Below are 21,464 nucleotides of genomic sequence, written 5' to 3'. Positions count from 1 at the left end.
AGGAAGCCAGAGAAAAGAAAATATTATTAGTAAAATCAGGAGGAAGAGAAAATATTTACAATACTGCACTGTATTTATAAAAAAAAAAAAATGCAAGTAGACCTGCTCAGTTCAAACCCTTGTTGTTCAAAGGTCAACTGTACATATTATCTTTCTTCTTTCTGCATTTTTTAATGAAGCTTTTTTCCACATTTCAGTTTTTCTACTCAATTAGAAGTTACACATTATTTGTATTAATAGTTACTCTAGAAATTTTAGTGCATATTTAACTTAATAAAATCAATCATTGTCTTTACTCTCTTTCTGAATAATATACAGACCTCAAGATGTTTTAAGGTTAATAACTCCTCTTCTGGTGATGTTATTACTTTATTTCTGTGTTTGATTATTCATCTCATAAATTAGAGTTTCATTTCCACAAATACTAGCCCCATGCTTATTATCATTACTCTATACTGTCATTTTTCTTTTTTTGCTTGCTATTCCATTTTGCTTCTCAAAACTTCCTTGTGAGTTTATTATTTTTCTTCTTCCTAAGGTCTTTCCTTGGGAGGTTTCTTTATGAGGGGCTAGTTACCTGTCTTAGTTTTGTTTGTCAGATAATTATATCTCTTCTGTGCTTGCTTTTGGTGGATAATTTTCCTAGGTATACAGTTATAAGGTGACAATTATTTTGACCCCAAACTTGGAAGATATAGTACCATTTTCATCTGGTTTCCATTTTTTTTAAAGATGTTTCTTTTTCTTTTTTTAATTTTTATTTATTTATTCATGAGACGAGAGAGAGAGAGAGAGAGAGAGAGAGGCAGAGACACAGGCAGAGGGAGAAGCAGGCTCCATGCAGGGAGCCCAACATGGGACTCGATCCTGGGTCTCCAGGATCAGGCCCTGGGCTGAAGGCAGGCGTTAAACCACTGAGCCACCCGGGCTGCCCCAGGTTTCCATTTTTGCTGTAGAGATATCAAGAATTGGATTTGTCATTTCTTTATAGATTAATTCATGTTTCTTTTTGGCTGATTTTAAGATTTTCTTTGGTTTTCACAGTTTTGCTTTGACTTTCTAAGTATGAATCTTTTTTGGTAATCTGTGGGACCTACTGAACTTCTTAAATCTTTTTTTTTTTTTTTTTTTTATTTATGATAGTCACACACAGAGAGAGAGAGAGAGGCAGAGACATAGGCAGAGGGAGAAGCAGGCTCCATGCACCGGGAGCCCGATGTGGGATGCGATCCCGGGTCTCCAGGATCGCGCCCTGGGCCAAAGGCAGGCGCCAAACCGCTGCGCCACCCAGGGATCCCTGAACTTCTTAAATCTAATGATTCATATCTTTCATCAATTCTGGAAAACTCTTGGTCGCATCCTTCTGCAGATGTTACCTCTGCCACTAATTCTTTATCTCCTTTCTTAACTCTGATAAGATTTATTTTTGTTTGTCCTGTTTCTTAATTTTTCTTTAATATTTTTAACCTCTTTATCTCTCAAGGCTGCAAGTAATTTGCTGTTAACCCATCCAGAGACTCTAATTTCTTTTCTTTTTTTTTTTAATTTATTTATTCATGATAGTCACACAGAGAGAGAGAGAGAGAGGGAGAGGCAGAGACACAGGCAGAGGGAGAAGCAGGCTCCATACACCGGGAGCCCGACGTGGGACTCGATCCCGGGTCTCCAGGATCGCGCCCTGGGCCAAAGGCAGGTGCCAAACCGCTGCGCCACCCAGGGATCCCGAGACTCTAATTTCTAATACAATCCTGAAAGTATCTATAGGGGCACCTGGGTGGCTCAGTGGTTGAGGGTCTGCCTTTGGCTCAGGACATGATCCCAGGGTCCTGGGATCAAGTTCTGCATCGGCTCAATCGCAGAGAGCCTGCTTCTCCCTCTGCCTATAGCTTTGCCTCTCTCTGTGTGTCTCTCATGAATAAATAAATGAAATCTTTTTTAAAAATGTCTAGAGTTTCTATGTTATCCTTTCTTGTATCTTCCTGTTTCTTTTGTTAAACCTTTTGTTCTTTAGTCATAATTCAAATGCCCTACTTTGTTTCTTTTTTTTTTTTTAAGATTTTTTTTTCTTTATGAAAGACACAGAGAGGCAGAGACACAGGCAGAGGAAGAAGGAGTCTCCTCACAGGGAGCCTGATGTGGGACTCTATCCCCAGACCCAAGGATCACGCCCTGAGAGGAAGGCAGATGCTCAACCCCTGAGCCACCCAGACGTCCCGCCCTACTTTGTTTCTTAAGTATTAAAGATAATTTATATTCTATATCTCATTATTCTCATTATCTGCAGTTTTTGCAGGTTGACCTTTTTTCTACTGACCTTCTCACTCGTGGTGGTTTGTTAAAACACGTGCTTTGTGATTGTAAACTCATGTTCCTGGCAACTTTCTCATGGAAATATTTTGAGGCCTGTGTTAGATATATGTTCCCCCAGATAGAATTTATATTTGCTTCTGCCTGTTGTTTAGGTGAGCTATCAATCCAGGACTACATTTTTCTTAAAGATTTTATTTATTGAGAGAGAGAGAGAGCACAAGTGGGGGAGAGGGGCATAAGGAGACGAAGAGGGAGAATCAGACTCCCCACTAAACAGGGAGCCTGATGTGGGGCTCAATTCCAGGATCCCGGGATCATGACCCGAGTCTAAACAGATGCTTAACTGACTGAGCCACCCAGGTGCCCCCAACCCAGGACTACTTTAAATTATCTTCTTTTACTAGTCATCAAGGTAGTGTGAATTCTAGCCCTACATCCAAGTGAATGTCAGCTTGTGGTTAGGAATTCTCAGGTAACTTCTGTTTGTCCCTGTACTCAGATCCAATGTTGAGACAGGACTTTCCCCTACCATGACCAAGGAGGGCAGAGATGGCGATGATGATGGGGGTGGTGAAACAGTGCTTTTTAATTTTCCCCTCTGCAGTTATTACTTTAGGGTGGGAACAAATTTATGCAAAGTTCTCTGATCCAGACTACAGTGTTGCATAGCACTAGAATTCCCAGTTATGGTCAATTGGGAATTAAAATCTCGGTGACCAGGGATCCCTCAGGGTAGCCTCAAAGCTGGCTTACTTTTCTGTATTTGTGCTTTCTCTCCATTTTTTTGGCCTCTAAAGATTTCCTTTGCTTTCTTACCAGCTCAAATATGCATTCTAAAATATTTTTCAGGGACGCCTGGGTGGCTCAGTGGTTGAGCGTCTGCTTTGGCTCAGGGCATGATCCGGGAGTCCCTGGGATCGAGTCCTGCATGGGGCTCCCTGCATCCAGCCTGCTTCTCCCTCTGCCTGTGTGTCTGCCTCCCTCTCTCTGTGTCTCTCATGAATAAAGAAATAAAATATTTTAAAAAATATATTTTTCAAATATTTTTTCTAGCAACTGTATGTGTTTTGTTTCAGGAAGGTTATATAGGAGATTTAATCCACTCTGTGCCAGAAATAAAGGTCACCAAATGTTATCAAGGAAATACTTGGTGTTGCTGCCTGAGAACCAGAGGTGGTCCTGCTACGGCCACAGCTCTTTCAGCAGCCCGACAGTGTCCTCTCATTTAGTAGAGCAGCCACCACCCCCGCACAACAACCACAACAACTGTGAGGAAGGCGAACAGCCTTTGCCCCTGCCAGGCCAGCCGGGCTCAACAGTTCCTGGGTGGAGCTACCCATGAACGGCAGCAATGGCAATGGTAATGGCAATGGGAAAAATGGGGGGCTAGAACATGTACCTTCCTCATCCTCTATCCACAATGGAGACATGGAGAAGATTCTTTTGGATGCACAGCATGAATCAGGACAGAGTAGTTCAAGAGCCAGTTCTCAAAGATGGGCAGATTATGTTTGATGTGGAGAAGCACACCAGCAGGGACCATAGCTCTCAGTCAGAAGAAGCTGCAGAAGGAGAGAAAGAAGTTGATGCTTTGAAGAAAAGTGTAGACTGGGTGTCCGACTGGTCCAGTAGACCTGAAAACATTCCACCTAAGGAGTTCCACTTCAGACACCCCAAACGCTCCGTCTCTTTAAGCATGAGCAAAAGTGGGGCCATGAAGAAAGGGGGTATTTTGTCTGCAGAATTCCTTAAGGTGTTCATTCCGTCTCTCCAGCTGTCTCATGTCTCTCCAGCTCTCTCATGTTTTGGCTTTGGGGCTAGGCATCTATATTGGAAAGCGACTGAGCACACCTTCTGCCAGCACCTACTGAAGGAACAGCCCTGGAAAAGTGTGTGACCGGTGAAGTGCTGTATTGTCACAGTAGTTTATTTGAACCCGAGACCATTGTAAGCAAGACTCAACCTACCACCCTATTTTTACATATCCAAGTTCCAGTAACTCTCAAATCCAGCATTTTATTCAAACTCTGTTGAGGCATTTTACTAACCTCATTCCCTTTTTGGCCTATAAGACACTTTAGAATTTCCTAACAGAGGTTACTGTTATTTAGAAATTTGCAAGGGCTTCTTTTCCACAAATGCCACCAGCAGATTATAATTTTGTCAACAATGCTATTGTCTCTTTTTAGTGCCACCAGACTTAGACCTGCCTCGTTCATGGTATAAATTTTACTCTTGCAAGATGACTACCATCTCTCTCTTAAAATGAGATCAGGTTAGCAAATGATAGAACAGCTTTCTTGTTACTGTTTTTTTTTTTTTTTTTCAAGACAAAGCAAGCTTCCCTAAGCTTGAATTTATAGTTGTTTAAAAAGAAAACAAAATAAGACACAAGAAAAAAAATACCTGGGCAATAAAAAATTATTTTAAACAACAACAAAAAAAGGGAAATACTTATGTTGAAAAATATCTCTAAAAATCAAATAATCTGGGATCCCTGGGTGGCGCAGCGGTTTAGCGCCTGCCTTTGGCCCAGGGCGCGATCCTGGAGACCCGGGATCGAATCCCACGTCGGGCTCCCGGTGCATGGAGCCTGCTTCTCCCTCTGCCTGTGTCTCTGCCTCTCTCTCTCTCTCTCTCTCTGTGACTATCATAAATAAATAAAAATTAAAAAAATTTAAAAAAAAATCAAATAATCTGGGGCACCTGGCTGGCTCAGTCAATAGAGCACGTGACTCTTGATCTCAGGATTGTGAGTTTGAGCCCCACATTGGGCATAGAGATTACTTAAAAAAAAAAAAAAAAAAAAAAAAAGATCAAATAACCTGTCAGGAAAGAACAATAAATGAATCTATTCCAAATGAAAGGAATCCTGGAATTTCAGATTTGTGCAAATTTTGCTGTGCTACCTAATCTCAATTCATATTTAGCTTCTTTTGGAAATTAGCTACATATGGAAAGAGCTCCCTCTTGAAAAAAATAAGATAGTCTGATAAACTTCTCTTTCAGTACATTATATTTTTCTTCATCATACTGTGAGTTAAATTCCCAGAAAAGGTATGCCTGATCCTACAATTAAGATGAAAATCCAGGGGCACCTGGGTGGCTCAGTGGTTTGGCACCTGCCTTTGGCCCAGGGTGTGATCCTGGAGTCCCGGGATCAGTCCCACATCGGGCTCCCTACAAGGAACCTGCTTCTCCCTCTGCCCGTGTCTCTGCCTCTCTGTGTTTCTCATGAATAAATAAATAAAATATTTAAAAAATAAATAAAAATAAAATACTTTTTTAAAAAAGATGAAAATCCAGCAATTTAAAATGAACCCCCCCCCCCAAAAAAAACCCCACCTATTTTCTTATAGCATTAAAATAAGATTTCGACTAGAGGGGCACCCAAGTGGCCCAGTCACTTAAGTGTCTGCCTTCAGCTCAGGTCATGGTCCTGGGGTCCTGGGATCTAGCCCCACGTTAGGCTCCCTGCTCAGTGGGAAGTCTGTTTCTCCCTCTCCCTCTGCTCCTCCCTCCAGCTCATGCTCTCATTCTCCCTCTCTCTCTGCTTATTCTCTTTCTCAAATAAAATCTTAAAAAAAAGATTTCAACTAGATTTCTTAAAACCTACGAACATTAAGATCCACCTCTTTGGCCAAAATCTTGATTCCAGGGCTTAACCAAGGCACTGTAAAACATTCTTCTGAACAGCTAATAACTAGCAATAAAAATTAAATAATTCTGGGACGTCTGGGTGGCTTAGCGGTTAAGCACGCCTGACTTCAGCTCAGGGCGTGATCCTGGAGTACCGGGATCGAGTCCCACCCACATCAGGCTCCCTGCATGGAACCTGCTTGTGTCTCCCTGTGCCTCTGCCTATGTCTCTGCCTCTCTCTTTCTGTGTGTTTCATGAACAAATAAATAAAATCTTTTTTAAAATTTAAATAATTCTGCCTATAAGTAGTTATTAGTCTCTTACTCTGTCTTCCAGAATTTTGTACACTTTGATTTCTTTTCACATGTAAATACATAGTGCAGTCTCCTTTTTGACTTCAAGATTCACAGGATTAAAATCTGAGAAACAAAAGAGATATACCACCCGGACGAATCTGAAAGTGTTTTGAGCATAGGACCACTTTTTTACTTCAACGTCCCCTGGGGAGAAAGGAAGAAATTACTTTTCTGGAAAATTTCAACCAAATTTTGTTCACTATCCCATTGTCAGAATTACTAAGAGGGATGCCTGGGTGGCTCAGCGGTTGAGCGGCTGCCTTTGGCTCAGGGCGTGATCCCAGAGTCCCTGAATCGAGTCCCACATTGGGCTTCCTGCAAGGAAACTGCTTCTCCCTCTGCCTATGTCTCTACTTGTCCCTCATGAATAAATAAATAAAATCTTAAAAAAAAAAAAAAAAGAAAGAAAAAAAAAAAAAGAAAGAAATGCTCAGAGAAACCAAATTTTTAAATGTTCTTTGATCATTTTTAAAGCTTCCTGGAATTCAAAGGGTAATTGCAGGTGGGGTGGGGTGGGGGAAGAATCCACTGTAATTAATCTTAGAAAAATAAAAGGGGGAAGAATGAAGTCTGCAAAGGCAGAAACATTAGAAATAGCCAGTTTAAATTACAAAACAGCTGGAGGGCTGTCAGAGTGTGGGGAACACAGCTGTGATTGAAAGGTGGGGAGGGGATGGAATCTGTGAGCTCTTCCAGGCTAATAAATTTTATGTCACAAACACCTCCTAAGCCAGCTTGAGGATTATGACATAATACCTGTAGAGCGCAGTGAAAGCGTTCAATGGACATCATCTATTGTTATAACGATTTTTCCTAGAAAAATGAGGATATTGAGATTAGGGTCACCAATCAACCCTTTTGGTTTGCCCAGACCATCTACATTTTACATTTTAGTACTGGATGCCTGGGGCCCCGAGAATGCCCTCAGCCCTGGGGGAACCAAATGGTCCCAGGTGCTCAGCTTTTATTGGGGTGGAGGAGGGTGGAAGAAACGGAATGAATTCCTATTTCTCACAATCACACCGTAATCTCCTGTTACAGGCCCGGCAAATTTCCTGTTTCAACCCTACTTGCCCTCGCACAGCCACCTGCCTGCAAAAAGAAGTTGATCCCTGCGGGGGGAGCCTGGCAGGCACCTGGCCTACCAACCCCGGGGCGTGTCCTCTGCACCACGCGGCCCCCCCAGCAGGGGCCTCGGACAGGGACCTTGCTCTTCCAAGCTGGGATCCGGGCGTTCTTCCTCTCCTTCCTTCTTCCCTTTCTCCCTGTCTTCCTTCATCGTGTGTGTTTTCTTGTCTAGCTTTCTTTCTTTTTTTTTTTTTTAAGAATTTATTTATTTATTCATGAGAGACACAGAGAGAGGAGCAGAGACACAGGCAGAGGGAGAAGCAGGCTCCATGCACCGGGAGCCCCATGCGGGACTCCATCCCAGGACCCCAGGATCACGCCCTGGGCCGAAGGCAGAAGCTCAACCACTGAGCCCCCAGGCGTCCCTCTTGTCCAGCTTTCAATTCTGATTTTCGGTGCCGAAGGTTGGGCTAGCCCTATGCCTCCTTCACGATGTGTCATCCTCTCTGCCTTGTATGAAGCTGCTTTCTTGCTTAATGAGTTCTTGTTTTTAAATCCCCATTCCTCATTTCTATGACTTGGGAGTTTCTATGGGTCCCTACATCCCACCAAAACAGCATTATTGCAACTCCTACACTGTTGTCAGATTAGTGGGTGTAAAATGAGATACCACTGCTTCAGTTTGCATTTATCTGGAAACATTGAGCATCTCTTGCATGCTTTTAACTTTTTGTTTGTTTCTTCCCTCTTCTGGCTTTACCCATTTTTCCTTTAGGACTCCTATGGATTTGCAAGCATTCCTTGGACACTAGAGAGTCGCCCCTTACCAGTTCTAGACATTGCATAGTTCTTCTCTCAACCTGGCACCCATTCACTTGGCCATGGTGTCCTTGGGAGACCAGCAGCCTCACAATTTTAATGAGGATCACATTCCTCTGTATTCTATGCTTTTCCAATTCTTAAGGAATCCTCTACTGCCGTAGGAGAGCAGGATGTTCTCTGCTGTATTCTTTTGCAGTCCATAAACTCTGGTTCACAATTCTGAAATCCAATAATCCAGTTTCACAAAATTAGCATTCTATCAGTCAGCAGGAAACAGATGGCTCACTCACATGGGGTGATTTGAGGAGCCTTTAAGGGACTTAATTGAAAGTGTAGAACAGGTATCCTCAATCTCAGCAGTATTGACATTTGGGGCTAGATAATTCTACCTCGTGAGGAGCTGTCCTGTGCATCGTAGGATGTTTATCAGTGGCCCTGCTCTCCGCTGCGTGTCCCCCAACAGTCATCACAACCCAGAGTGTCCCCAGACATTGACACATTGTTCCCAGGTGAGAACCACTAGTGTAGAGAGCCCAAGTGGGACAGTCCAGTGCTCTTGGCTAGTACCAGCCTGAGGGCCATTCCCCCAAAGTCAGAAGAGGTGAGAGGAAGAAACCCGGTGACATAGGAGTGCTGTGGGGAAGCTGTCTTACCAGAACTGGGGCCTTGGGGGAGGGGGCGATGCAGCCAGAGCTAGCCTGGGAAACCCTGCTGGGACAAGCCACAGACCTCCTCCTTTCCTTCCTCACCATCTTCTTTCTGCCAGAGGGCAAGGGAGCCTGTTGTGAGATCCCAAGAGGCTGCCTTCAGGACAGAGAGCAACATGGAGATGGAAAAAAAGTAGACCTAGATACTCAGCACAGCCCCCAAATGTATTTGGTGGCAAGATGCTACCAGAACCAAACTGAATCTGTTTTGGTCTTTCTATGATTTGCCAAAGAAATACTGAAATGTTTGATTATGGGATGCTACCCTAGATCCAGTTGGGGGTATTATGCAATATATATGGTATATATACTATCTTACCCTTTTAGATCTGAAAAGGGAGTGCCTGGGTGGCTCAGTCAGTTGGGCATCTGATCCCAGGGTCCTGGGATCCAGCCCTACTCCCTGCTGAGTAGGGAGCCTGCTTCTCCCTCTTTCTCTGCCACCACCACCCCTTGTGCACACATGCTATCTCTTTCTCAAATAAATAAAATCTTTTAAAATAAATTCTCAAAAAGTTTGAATTCCGAAACACGTTTGGCTATGTGCATTTCAAATACAGAATTGTGGAAATGCACCTTTCAAAGATAAGTCAAATTTATCAGGAGTCTCTCGTGTGATTTAGGGTAAGGATCTAGTTTTATATGTCTCATATAATGAGCCAGTTCCCCCCACAGCACCTGCTAAACAATCCCACCTTTTTTCCTTTTATTGTGACTTTCATCCTGTACATATGCGCCTATTTCTCTATTCCAACTTACTGATCCATTTGTGTATTCTTCTGTTAGTACTACCCTATTTTTATTACTTCTACCTCTAGATATATCCTAACATCTGGTAGGAAAGTCCTCCTCTCTCTCTCTTAATGGGAAGTAATTTTTATTGTTTTATCAGGTAGACTTTGTATATACATATGATTTTTATTTTTTTAAGATTTTATTTATTTATTAGAGACACACACAGAGAGAGAGGCAGAGACACAGGCAGAGGGAGAAGCAGGCTCCATGCAGGGAGCCTGATGTGGGACTTGATCCCAGGACTCCAGGATCACGCCCTGGGCCCAAGGCAGGTGTTCAACCTCTGAGCCACCAAGGCATCTCTGATAGAAATTTTATTAAAGCCAGATACCATATATGGGGGGGAGGAGTTTTTTGGAAAAATTCTTAAAAAGCTCCCTTCAATAAAGCATCTTGGAGCACATCAATCCTTTATTTTTTTTAGGATTTTATTTATTTATTGGAGAGAAGAGAGAGAGTGCAAGCACAAGTGGAGGAGGGGCAGAGGGAGAAGCAGACTCCCCACTGAGCAAGGAGCCCAATGGGGCTCAATCTCAGGACCCCTGGGATCAAGACTTGAGCTGAAGCCGGACGCTTAACCACCCTGAGCCACCCAGGCACCCCTGAGCACATCAGTTCGTTAAAACATGGTAAATTGTATATTATAAAAAGTCTTTGATATGAAACACACAAGCTCATACCTTAAATTTTTCAATCTTCAGCTGGAACCTATGGCCTCTCTTGGGTTCCTGAAGACATAAAATTGCTTCAAAATATAGCAGATCAAACATCACACACATCTGTGTGAGGAGTGAAAGTAGGCTTAAGAGTAATGAAAACTAAGAGCATCTGGACGGCTGTTAGTTAAGCCATCCAGACGCTCCTCCCCCATGCCTGCCCTCACTGTCTCACACTCACACACACTCTCTCAAATAAATAAAAAATCTTACAAGAAAGGGACCTGAATCTACATGATTCCCAGTATTTTGTCATGCTTTTCCCCCTCATTTTAAAAAATATTTGCTTTCATACCTAATTTCTTCAAGAAAGCTCTCAAAACTATATAAACCTTGATTCAGGTGGACCTTGGTTTTCCTACATATTTTGGAAGAAGTTTATCAATTCTTCACAACATCATAATGCAATAAAATTTTAGTGTTCTTAGGCATCAATAAGATAAAGGAGACTATGCAAATAGAAAGAAAGTAGATCTCTAGACATATACTTTCATTTTTAGGTCTTGAATTACCTGGAAGAAAATATTCTCTATTTAGACTTAGGTAAAAATCAACTTCTTAAACCCTTTGGTCAAGATATCACCCCCGGGGCATTCCGATGGCTCAGCTGTTTAGCGCAGCCTTCGGCCCAGGGCGTGATCCTGGAGGCCCAGGATCGAGTCCCACGTCAGGCTCCCTGCATGGAGCCTGCTTCTCCCTCTGCCTCTGTCTGTGCCCCTTTCTCTCTGTTACTCATGAATAAATAAATTTTTAAAAATCTTTAAAAAAGAAAGATATCACCCACACTAGGTATTCTTAAGAAGTCTGACTGAAAAAAAAAAAAAAAAAGAAGTCTGACTGAGAAATAGTGAGATGCTGATAAGCTGACACTGGGCAGATAAGGGTATTAAAGAGGTGTTTTCCATGTTCCTATGTATACCTTAATGAAAGTCGTGATGAACAATAACTATATTTCTTGTTCTGTGTCACTGAAAAGTATCTAAAATCAAGAGGTATATGTCCCACATCTGTTTCTCTATTATACTAATGTAATCACAAGCCATGATTATAGTTTTATTACAGGAAATCATAAAATGTATTGTCTTGCCAAATGTGTTTTCACTTTGCCACCCTCACTTTATTTTTTTTAAGATTTTATTTAATTATTTGACAGAGAGAGAGCACAAGCAGAGGGAGTGGCAGGCAGAGGAAGAGGGAGAAGCAGACTCCCTGACCAGCAAGGAGCCCAACGTGGGGCTCCCCAAGGCAATCGCAGATGCTTAACAGACTGAGCCACCCAAGTGCCTCACTACCCTCGTTTTAAAGTGGCTTTCAAGCAACTGTAATGGACCCATTCTAGGTGGTAGATTGAATGGACATCTGCTAAGGCAATCAGTGCCTGGATAAATTAACAAAGCAACCTGACCTAGGATCATGGTGGTATATTAAAAAAAAAAAAAAAAGAAAAGTGTTATTGGGATGCCTGGGTGGCTCAGCGGTTGAGCCTCTGCCATTGGCCCAGAGCGTGATCCTGGAGAACCAGGATCAAATCTCACATGGGGCTCCCTGCATGGAGCCTGCTTCTCTCTCTGCCTTGTCTCTGCCTCTCTCCTCTCTCTCCTCTCTGTGTATTCTCATGAATAAATAAATAAAACATTAAAAAGTGCTACTGAATTGTCACTGCATTCGGTAAGTCTGATGCATGGTACACACATACAGAAAGAGCCAGATTTATAGATCTGAACCGAGTTTATCAAACAGCCAGTGTCTTTGCTCAGCCCTCCCTACTTTCAAATTGTTCAGTTGCCACCATGAGTAGTGACTGGAGCTGCTTGATCTGGCTTTTCCCCAGGACAGAAAGACTCAAGCCTTTCTACTTGTAAACAAATAAACAAAATCAGGAGTTGTTCTAAGCATTTTTGTTTGCCAAAAGTCAGGGAAGATCCTTCATTAGGTCCAGACAAGCATGAGCTGTGCTTGTTCTCTTGTGTTCGATGCTGCCAAATCTGCCCTGGAATGCACAGTATGGAGACCCTTTGGGTACATTCCTCCTGCATGTCCCTAGGAGGATGGGTGAGGGGCCAGAGCAGCACTGACACATCAGGTTTCCTTCCCCAAACCACAGCATTAACACAGACACCCTGAGGGACGCCTGGGTGGCTCAGTGGTTGAGTGCCTGCCTTCATGCTCAGGGCATGATCCTGGAGTCCCAGGATCAAGTCCCACATCAGGCTCCCTCATGGAGCCTGCTTCTCCCTCTGCCATGTCTCTACCTCTCTCTGTGTGTCTCCCATGAATAAATAAAATCTTTTAAAAGAACAAGAAAACACAGACACCCTGCAACATCAGAGGACTCAGAACACTGAGCCAGCAGCCAGCCTCCTCTTTAGCTCCCAAGTGAACTACAACACGATGAAGATTGACCACAGTGGGAATGATTATGTAGAACAATCACAAACACTCCAAACCCCAGTCCTTACACACATAGAATGCACTTTTCCTTCTCTTTAATTGTGAACTAGAACACACATTCATGAGAGTCTTAAACAGAATTTCGAGATCCTGAGCGGCTAACACAGGTTAAGCAGGGGAGCTCCAGTGTCCCTGTTCAGAGAACTACTCCGCTCTGACACTCACCAATGGCCTGCCCTGTGTATTTAGCACTTCCTTCTAATCTCAAATCTATCACCATATTGTTCTTGGCACACATCAGTTACCTGGCATGTCTGACTCTGTCTATATGGGTCTGGGATTAACTTTAAAATATATATATTTTATTTATTTTAATTGAGAGAGTGACAGTGAGAGAGAGAGAGAGAGAGAGCATGAGGAGGGGGAGCAGCAGAGGGAGGGGGAGAAGCAGGCACCCTACTGAGCAGGGAGCCCAGAGCAGGGCTTGATCCCAGGACTCCGGGGTCATGACCTGAGCCGAAGGCAGAAGATTAACCAATTGAGCCACCCAGGTTTCCTGGGATTAACTTCTTAAAAAGCATTTTATTTATTTATTTATTCCGGGGATGGAGAGAGAGAGAGAGAGAGAGAGAGAGAGAGAGAGAGAGAGCCTGCCACAGGGCTCCATCTTGTGACCCCAAGATTGTGATCCAAGATCAAGAATTGGATGCTCAACCTTACTGGGCTACCCAGGCATCCCAACTTTTTTTGAAAATCACCTTCCAGACCTCTTTCCTTCCTCATTGGTTAGCACATCACTGGATGTTACTTACTTTGGGCTGAGCCCTGGAACTCGTGCCAGTAGGATTGAAGCATGGCGAGATTACTCCAGAACCCTATGTATCGTCTACAGCTCCTTGTACAGATAGAGAAACAATGTGAGTTATGGTGTGTACTGTGTCAGCCGGCTAGCTCACAGAAAACCTCCCTAACTTCCCCTGAGAAACTTTCTGGCTTCTCTAAGAAGATTAAAGATCCTTCAAAGCAAGTTTACGCTAGCTCAGTATTTGGCACCAGTCGACAGCTCCTTCCAAAAATGAATCCTCATCTCTGGACTACCTGTCAAAACTTCATCCTCTCTCCACACATTCTTCTGAATTAATACGGATTTGAGTAAATTCTAGACAGGATTTTGGATGGTAATTGCATAACTTTATCATCATTTGGTGTTGGAACTGCCTTTTCTTGATTATTTTGCAGTGAATCAATCCTCAACCTAGAATCTAAACACAGAATTTTATGTTACATGGAGATGGGTTGCCATTTGATGCCAGTCCCATTGTCAAGCCATGTGCAGCAAATGCTTGAAGAGGTGAAGAGAGGGAAATGACAGGTATGGCCAGGTTAACATCTGCTTCTGTAAAGGCCCCCACCCCAGGCGGTAAGTGTGAGGAGCAGCGTCCAGAGGCAGCAAGAAATGGGCAGGGGCTTTGGGGATGGCAGGACCGGATTAGACTCATGCTTACCAGCAGGTGTGATCTAGCACAAGTTTATGTATTTGTAGCTTTTAAAGCAAATTGTAAAATATAGACTCACATAAAATGTACCATTAGCCATCTTTAATTTTTTTTTATCTTGTTTATTTGTTCATGAGAGACACAGAGAGAGAGGCAGAGACATAGGCAGAGGGAGAGGCAGGCTCCATACAGGGAGCCCGATGTGGGACTCGATCCCAGCATCCCAGGATCATGACCTGAGCCAAAGGCAGATGCACAACCGCTGAGCCACCAACATGCCCCCCATTTTAGCCATTTTTAAATGTACTCTTCTGTGGCAGTAAGTACTTTCCCATCAGCAATCACTTATTAATCTTCCCAAACTGAAATTCTGCACCCACTAAACAATAACTGTCCCACCTCTAGCTCCTGGCAAACACCGTTCTACTTTCTGGCTGGAACTTGACTGCTCTAGTCACCTCTCATAAGAGAAAATCCAGGGACGCCTGGGTAGCTCAGCTGTTGAGTATCTGCCTTTGGCTCAGAGCACGATCCTGGGGTCCTGGGATCAAGTCCCACATCGGGATCCTTGCAGGAAGCCCACTTCTCCCTCTTCCTTTGTCTCTGCCTCTCTCTGTAGGTCTCTCATGAATAAATAAAATCTTAAAAAAAAAGAAAATGCACAATATGTCTTACTTCACTGAGCATGATGTCCTCAAGGTTCAACATGGATGAAGCAGGTGTCAGAGTTTCCTTCTTTTTAAGGCTGAGTAATATTCCATTGTGTGGATGTAACTTCTTTTGTTTATCCATTCGTCCGTCAATGCACACTTGGGTTGTGTCCATGATTCAGCCACTGTGCATGATGCTGCTATGAACACAAATGTGCAAACATCTGCTGGATCTCTGTTCTCAAGCCTTCTGGGTGTTTACCTAGAAGTAGAGTTTCTGGATCATATGGTAATTCCACACTTCATTTTTGGGGTATATTTTTAGTTTATTATTAAAGCAGAATATTCTGTTAAAAAATGACCAGAAGTGTGTTGTTTGTTGAATTTTCACAAACTGGGCCCTGGGTAATGAAGAAGAGAACCTGTCCTGCTCTTCTGCTTTTCCCCCACATCACTAATCACCACTCACCCAACTTTGAGCAACACAGATTGATTTTGTTTCATTATCAAACTCTTTAAACTCTTTAAAATGGGGACAAAAAAACAATCATCTTAGGGCTGTTGAGACCATTCATTTACCCACTAAAAGTGCCAACCTTGTACACATGTCTTTGCCATGAACACGACAGATAAAATCTCTCATGGGTGTAATTAATAAGTGCACGTTAAAACCAAGCACTTGGCACACCTGCTTATCAGCCTCCTGGCAGCAGAGACCTGAGGACAGGTGTCACAGCTGGAGCAAGGGGCCCAACAGACAGCGGGTGCAAGGGACCAGTACACCACCTGCTGGATCAGAGGCGCAGAGGCGTGCACACGTGGCCACAGCTGGAGCCGGCTAACAGCTCTGTGCTTTATCTTTCTATTCTTGGGCAGAGCACACATAGGCCAGAATGGAACAATGCTGGGCGTCACCAGTGTGTGGTTGCTGTAAGCATGACACGGCTGGCTGGCAGCTTACGGCAAGCATGGTAACTTGATTATTCTGTCTTTCTATCTATGATGAATATTGTTCGTTCTGTTATATATTCTTTTTAGTCTACTTATCTTCAGCATGCCTTTCAGATTGCCAACTTACTTACTATCTATATTTAATATATCCTATTAGTTTTGTCTATATGTTGTGGGTGGCTTTCTTATGCACAGCTATACTTAATGCTCAGGAGTTTCATCCATCCTGCCTATCTTTCTTGTTTTCTGTAGCAGAAGTGACTATTATAAAATAATATAGCAAATACACAATACAATACTTGACAGACAGCTTTGGTCTCTATCGAAGACATTCCCAGCACTCACAACCACATACCAGAGGTTTGGAGAGAACAAAGCACCTTCATATTGTCCTGAAATCATCTCCCCAGGCAGGGGATTCAGTCATGACTTGCACAGAAGAGTCACAGAACGCTATCAGATGTGCAAGTAAGGACGAGCACATGTGTAACCGGGCTTCGATACTACTGTCTTATGTTTGAAATTTATTGAAATTGGGAATATACATACATGGGGAGGTTAGTTCTTACAATGCGATATTCTTCTGAAAAGTGCTACCATCACAATATCTCATGCATATGATTGTACTTCTGTGTCCTTCAGTAATGCCAGGAAAAGAGCTGTCTGTGTTATGTGAGTAGTAGAGTCCTACCACGTCCTTGCTCCCCCAACTCCACCTTTTCTATTTCCATTGACATGTGCACTTTTTGTTCTTTCTGTATGAGTCCATTCAAATGGAGCACGAATTTATTTGAGCAGATTCATATTGATGTTACTCTCTTTAAAGAAAGGAAAGGGTACGGCTGGGTGGCTCAGTGGTTGAGCATCTGCCTTCAGCTCAGAGCGTGATCCCGAAGTCTCAAGTCCCTGCATGGAGCCTGCTTCTCCCTCTGCCTGTGTCTCTGCCTCTCTCTGTGTATCTCTCATGAATGAATAAATAAAATCTTTTAAAAATGAAAGAAAAAGAAAAAGAAAAGAAAGAAAGAAAGAAAGAAAGAAAGAAAGAAAGAAAGAAAGAAGAAAGAAAGAAAGAAAGAAGAAAGAAAGAAAGAAAGAAAGAAAGAAAGAAAGAAAGAAAGAAAGAAAGAAAGAGAGAAAAGGAAAAGGGAAAAGGGAAAAGGGGGCATCTGGGTGGCTCTGCTGGGTGTCTGCCTTTGGCCCCAGTCTTGGTTTCGGGGTCTGGGATCGAGCCTCACATGGGGCTCCCTGCTTAGCAGGGAGTCTGCTTCTCTCTCTCCCTCTGCCTGCTGCTAACACCTAATTGTGCGCACTCTCTCTCTGTCACATAAATAAAATATTTTTTAAAAAAGAAAGAGGGGGGGCAGCCCAGGTAGCTCAGTGGTTTAGTGCCGCCTTCAGCCCAGGGCATGATCCTGGAGACCCAGGATGGAGTCCCACATCGGGCTCCCTGCATGGAGCCTGCTTCTCCCTCTGCCTGTGTCTCTACCTCTCTGTCTCTCTGTTTCTCATGAATAAATAAATAAAATCTATTTTAAAAAAACAAAAAAGTAAAAAAGAGGGAAGAAAAAGAAAAAGAAAGAAAGAAAAGAAAGAAAGAAAGAAAGAAAAAAAAAAAAGAAAAAGAAAAAGACAGCATAACAACATAAGAAAAAGACCCCGACTAAATCAGAAAAGAATCCTAACGATACAAACTAATACCGCAACCCTCACCGAAAGAAAAGAAAGCAAAGAAATCACCAGAACGAAGAAAAAAGAAAGAAAGAAAGAAAGAATAAACTGCTAGAGAGCTCTGATACATATTTTGTCACCCAAAAATAAAGCCCTAAGCATCCCAGAGATGTAGCATTGATCCGCTCAGTTGCCCCGTGTGGCCACGAGATGGCGCCATGGACCACGAAGACTCCACCGCGGAGTCCGGCCGTGCCTCGGGCTGGAGCTGGCTGCGCAGGGGGCAGGGGTAGACGGAGAGGCGGGGAGCCTGAAGGGACAGGACGGGATGGTGACCTCGAGGAAGGCTGAGAGCGTGGAGGGAGTGCAGAGAGTAGAGGTCAAGAACGCAGACTGCGGGATCAAATAGCTGTTTCCAAAAAAAAAAAAAAAAAAAATAGCTGTTTCCCACCCCCTACCTCCCCCACCCGGCTCTGCCAGTGCACTTTAGTTTTCTAAAAACTAGCCCAGTGCACTTTAGTTTTCTTTTTCTTTTAAGATTTTATTTATTTATTTATTCATAGAGACAGAGAGAGAGAGAGAGAGAGGCAGAGTCACAGGCAGAGGGAGAAGCAGGCTCCATGCAGGGAGCCCGACGCGGGACTCGATCCCGGGACCCCAGGATCACGCCCTGGGCTGCAGGCTACAGGCTGCAGGCGGCGCTAAACCGCTGAGCCACCCGGGCTGCCCGGGCACTTTAGTTTTCTTAATGAGAAATAAGAGGACCTGCTGGTGGGGCACCTGGCTGGCCCTCGGGAGAGCCTGCCACGCTTGATCTTGGGGCTGGGAGGTTAAGCCCCACAGTGGGAGTGGAGTTTACTTAAAAAAAAAAAAAACACCAGTGAGAATTTACATACACAAAAAAGTTTTTTTGTTTGTTTGTTTTTTTAAAACAGATTTTATTTATTTGAGGAAGAGAGAGAGGGAGAGAGGGAGAAAAAGAGAGTGAGAGGAGGGGGGTAGACTCTCCGTGAAGCAGGGAGCCTGATGTGGGGCTCCATTCCAGGACCCTGGGATCAGGACCTGAGCCAAAAAGAGATGCTTTAACTGAATGATCCACCCAGACATTCCAAAGTTTTGAGTTTTTTTTTAATTGGTCATTTAAATTGTTTTTTTAATTTGATTATAGTTGACATATGATGTTACCTAAGTTTCATGTGTATACAACATTGTGAATCAACTTCTCAGTAGGAAATCAGAGAGAGGGACTCCTGGGTGGCTCAGTGGTGGAGCTTCTGCCTTGGCCCAGGGCATGATCCTGGGGACCTGAGATCGAGTCCCGCATCGGGCTCCCTGCATGGAGCCTGCTTCTCCCTCTGCCTGTGTCTCTGCCTCTCTCGCTCTCTCTCTCTGTCTCTCATGAATAAATAAAATATTCAAAAAATAAATAAAAAGACTGATGAATCACTGAACTCTACCACTGAAGCTAATAATATACTCTGTTAACTAATTAAAAATTTTAAAAACCTTCTCTACACCTTATGCCATGTGACCATGCAACACTATTCCAATATCATCGATGATATTCCGTGTGCTGTACCTTTTGTTCCCATGACTCACACATTCCATAACGGGAAGCCTGTCTCTCCTCCTCCCCTTCTCCCATAGTGTCCATTCCCCGACCCATTCCCCACTAGCAACCATTAGTTTGTTCTCTGGACTCATGAATCGGATTCTGCTCCATGAAGGACTCTTTAACTCAATTATCTCTAACACTTCTCATCTGTGGAAAGGGGAAATGGAAGGCGTGATCTGTTGAACTGATTTATCTGAGCCCCCTCACTGGATCCCCCCTTCCCAGGTCTCTCCCCATCTGTCCGCAGTGCTGCAGGAACAAGTTATGCCAGGGCTGCCAGGGCAAAGTGCTCATTCCCCAGAAACTGCCCACAAAGCTTGGGACTGGTTTGCTCTCCTCTCCCCAACCAAAATACCGCTGGCTAACACATCTTAAGGAGAACAGTGTGTGTGTGTGTGTGTGTGTGTGTGTGTGTGTGTGTGTGTCTGTGCTTGAGGGAGGTTGGTTCAGGTTAAATGGTTTAACGATTTGTTTATTTGGGATGAAGAGGAAGGAAAAGGTCAAAGAAAAGGAAGTTCATGAATCCTACTCAGCATGACACTGCTTTTTCTTCTTTAATTTCTTCCTTTCTTTACATATGTGTAGAAAAGCAAAACAGCAACTGGCTTCACAGCGTGGATCATTTTATAGATCCCTTTCATATTTGCTTCCCCCTTAAATAGTTGTTTATTGGCAGTGGGCTGGAAAGAGCAACGGAGTTAGCATATACAGACACCACCACACACCAATGTCACACAGGAGGCTAAAGTGATGGGAAAGAGCAGCCTGGAGCCCCAGGTGAGGCCCTCTCTTCAAGAGTGAGGGGGGGCGCTGGGGTGTTGAGGGGGCAGCCTTAGAACACCTCCGCTTAGTAGGCATGGTTAGAGATGAAGAGGGACTCGCTGGCTGCAGCCCCAGCCTGACCACTTGGGGTGTACTTGTCCTTGACAGGCGAGGCTGTTGGCCAGGGCTCGCTTGATATACTGCTCCTGGGCAGCCTTCAGGTTCTCCTTCTTTCCACCCCAAGCCTTCAGGGCAGAAGCCTGTAGGGCTCGGCCATTGGAGAAGGTCAGGGCCCATGGCTTCAGCAGGAGGCACTTGTTGATGGCATTGAGGTTGATGGATGCCTCCTCCTCACTCTGGCCTCATGGTGGAAAGGTGATGCCAGGAACGGGGGTTGGGGTTGGGGGGTGGGGGGGTGGGAGGGGGGTGCCACTGTGCGGGCAGTGCTGTGACAGTTGCCATGGCAATCTCCTCATGAGAATATTTATGGTGCAGGCGTGGCCTGGGGTTATCATATTGGGCTTCAGCAAAGTGCCTTCCAGGTAGATCTGAGTGCGGTGGTCACTCAGAGCCTTGTAGAAGGTGCAGCCAGCACCTTCTCGGTTACATACTGACAGCGCTTCAGGTCATGGTCCCCATCGGGAGGATCTCGGGCTCCACAATGGGCACGATGCCATTCTGCTGGCAGATGCTGGCATAATGGGCCAGAACGTTGGCATTTTCCATGATGGCAAGGGCTGAGGGGGTGTGCTCCCCGATTTTCGGCACCGGTGCCACTTGGCAAAGCCAGCCCTGTCCTTCTTGTACTGGGCACAGCGCTCAGCCAGCCCGTCCAGCCCTTGGGGGGTTGTCTCGCCATTTGTTCCTGCCAGGGGTACCACACCTTTGGCCACCTTGATGCCTACACCACCACCTTGGATTTGATAACTTGGGGGAAGGGACGCCCATCGTCGGTCTTCTGGTACAGTGTCTGGTGGAAGAGGCTGACGCCCCCAGTGCAGGGGTTTACACCGTGGTGGGCGGTCAGCAGCAGCTGGCGGTGGAAGCGCGGCCTCCCCTCCGGGTTCTCAGGCCCATGGACCGCAGCCGCTTGGCGATGCTCCCAGTGGGCTCATCTGCAGCCAGGACGCCCTTGGCGGAGCCACGATGCCGTGAGCGATGTCAGAAAGCTCCTTCTCCTGCTCCGGGGTCAGCGCTGGCCATCGGTAGGGCATGTTGCCAGTGAGTTCCTGGCACGGGAGGGGGCGGGTGTGCAGGGTGCGAGCAGACTGCCCTTTCATATTTTAAAATTAATTTGTGGGGGCACCTGGACGGCTCAGTGGTTGAGCATCTGCCTTTGGTTCAGGTAGTGATCCCGGGGTCCTGGGATCAAGTCCAGCCTCAGGGTTTCTAAGGTAAGCCTGCTTCTCTCTCTGCCTATGTCTCTGCCCCTCTCTCTGTGTCTCTCATGAATAAATAAATAAAATCTTACAAAATACATATACTAAAAAATTTTAAAGTAAATTAATTTTTAAATA

General features: G+C 44.4%; 2 pseudogenes; one reads left to right on the top strand and one right to left on the bottom strand.

Annotated features, from left to right (window-relative positions):
• The first annotated feature begins 3,406 nt into the window (after nucleotides 1-3,406).
• LOC100686349 lies at nucleotides 3,407-4,694 on the top strand (annotated as a pseudogene).
• A 14,502-nt stretch (nucleotides 4,695-19,196) lies between these two features.
• Nucleotides 19,197-21,267, bottom strand: LOC611294 (annotated as a pseudogene).
• Nucleotides 21,268-21,464: the final 197 nt, after the last annotated feature.

This window comes from Canis lupus, chromosome 22 (assembly GCF_011100685.1).
Source record: "Canis lupus familiaris isolate Mischka breed German Shepherd chromosome 22, alternate assembly UU_Cfam_GSD_1.0, whole genome shotgun sequence".
In the NCBI taxonomy this organism is placed as follows: Eukaryota; Metazoa; Chordata; class Mammalia; order Carnivora; family Canidae; genus Canis; species Canis lupus.
Note: the sequence above shows the minus strand (reverse complement) of the source record. Positions and strands in the feature narration are given on the sequence as shown.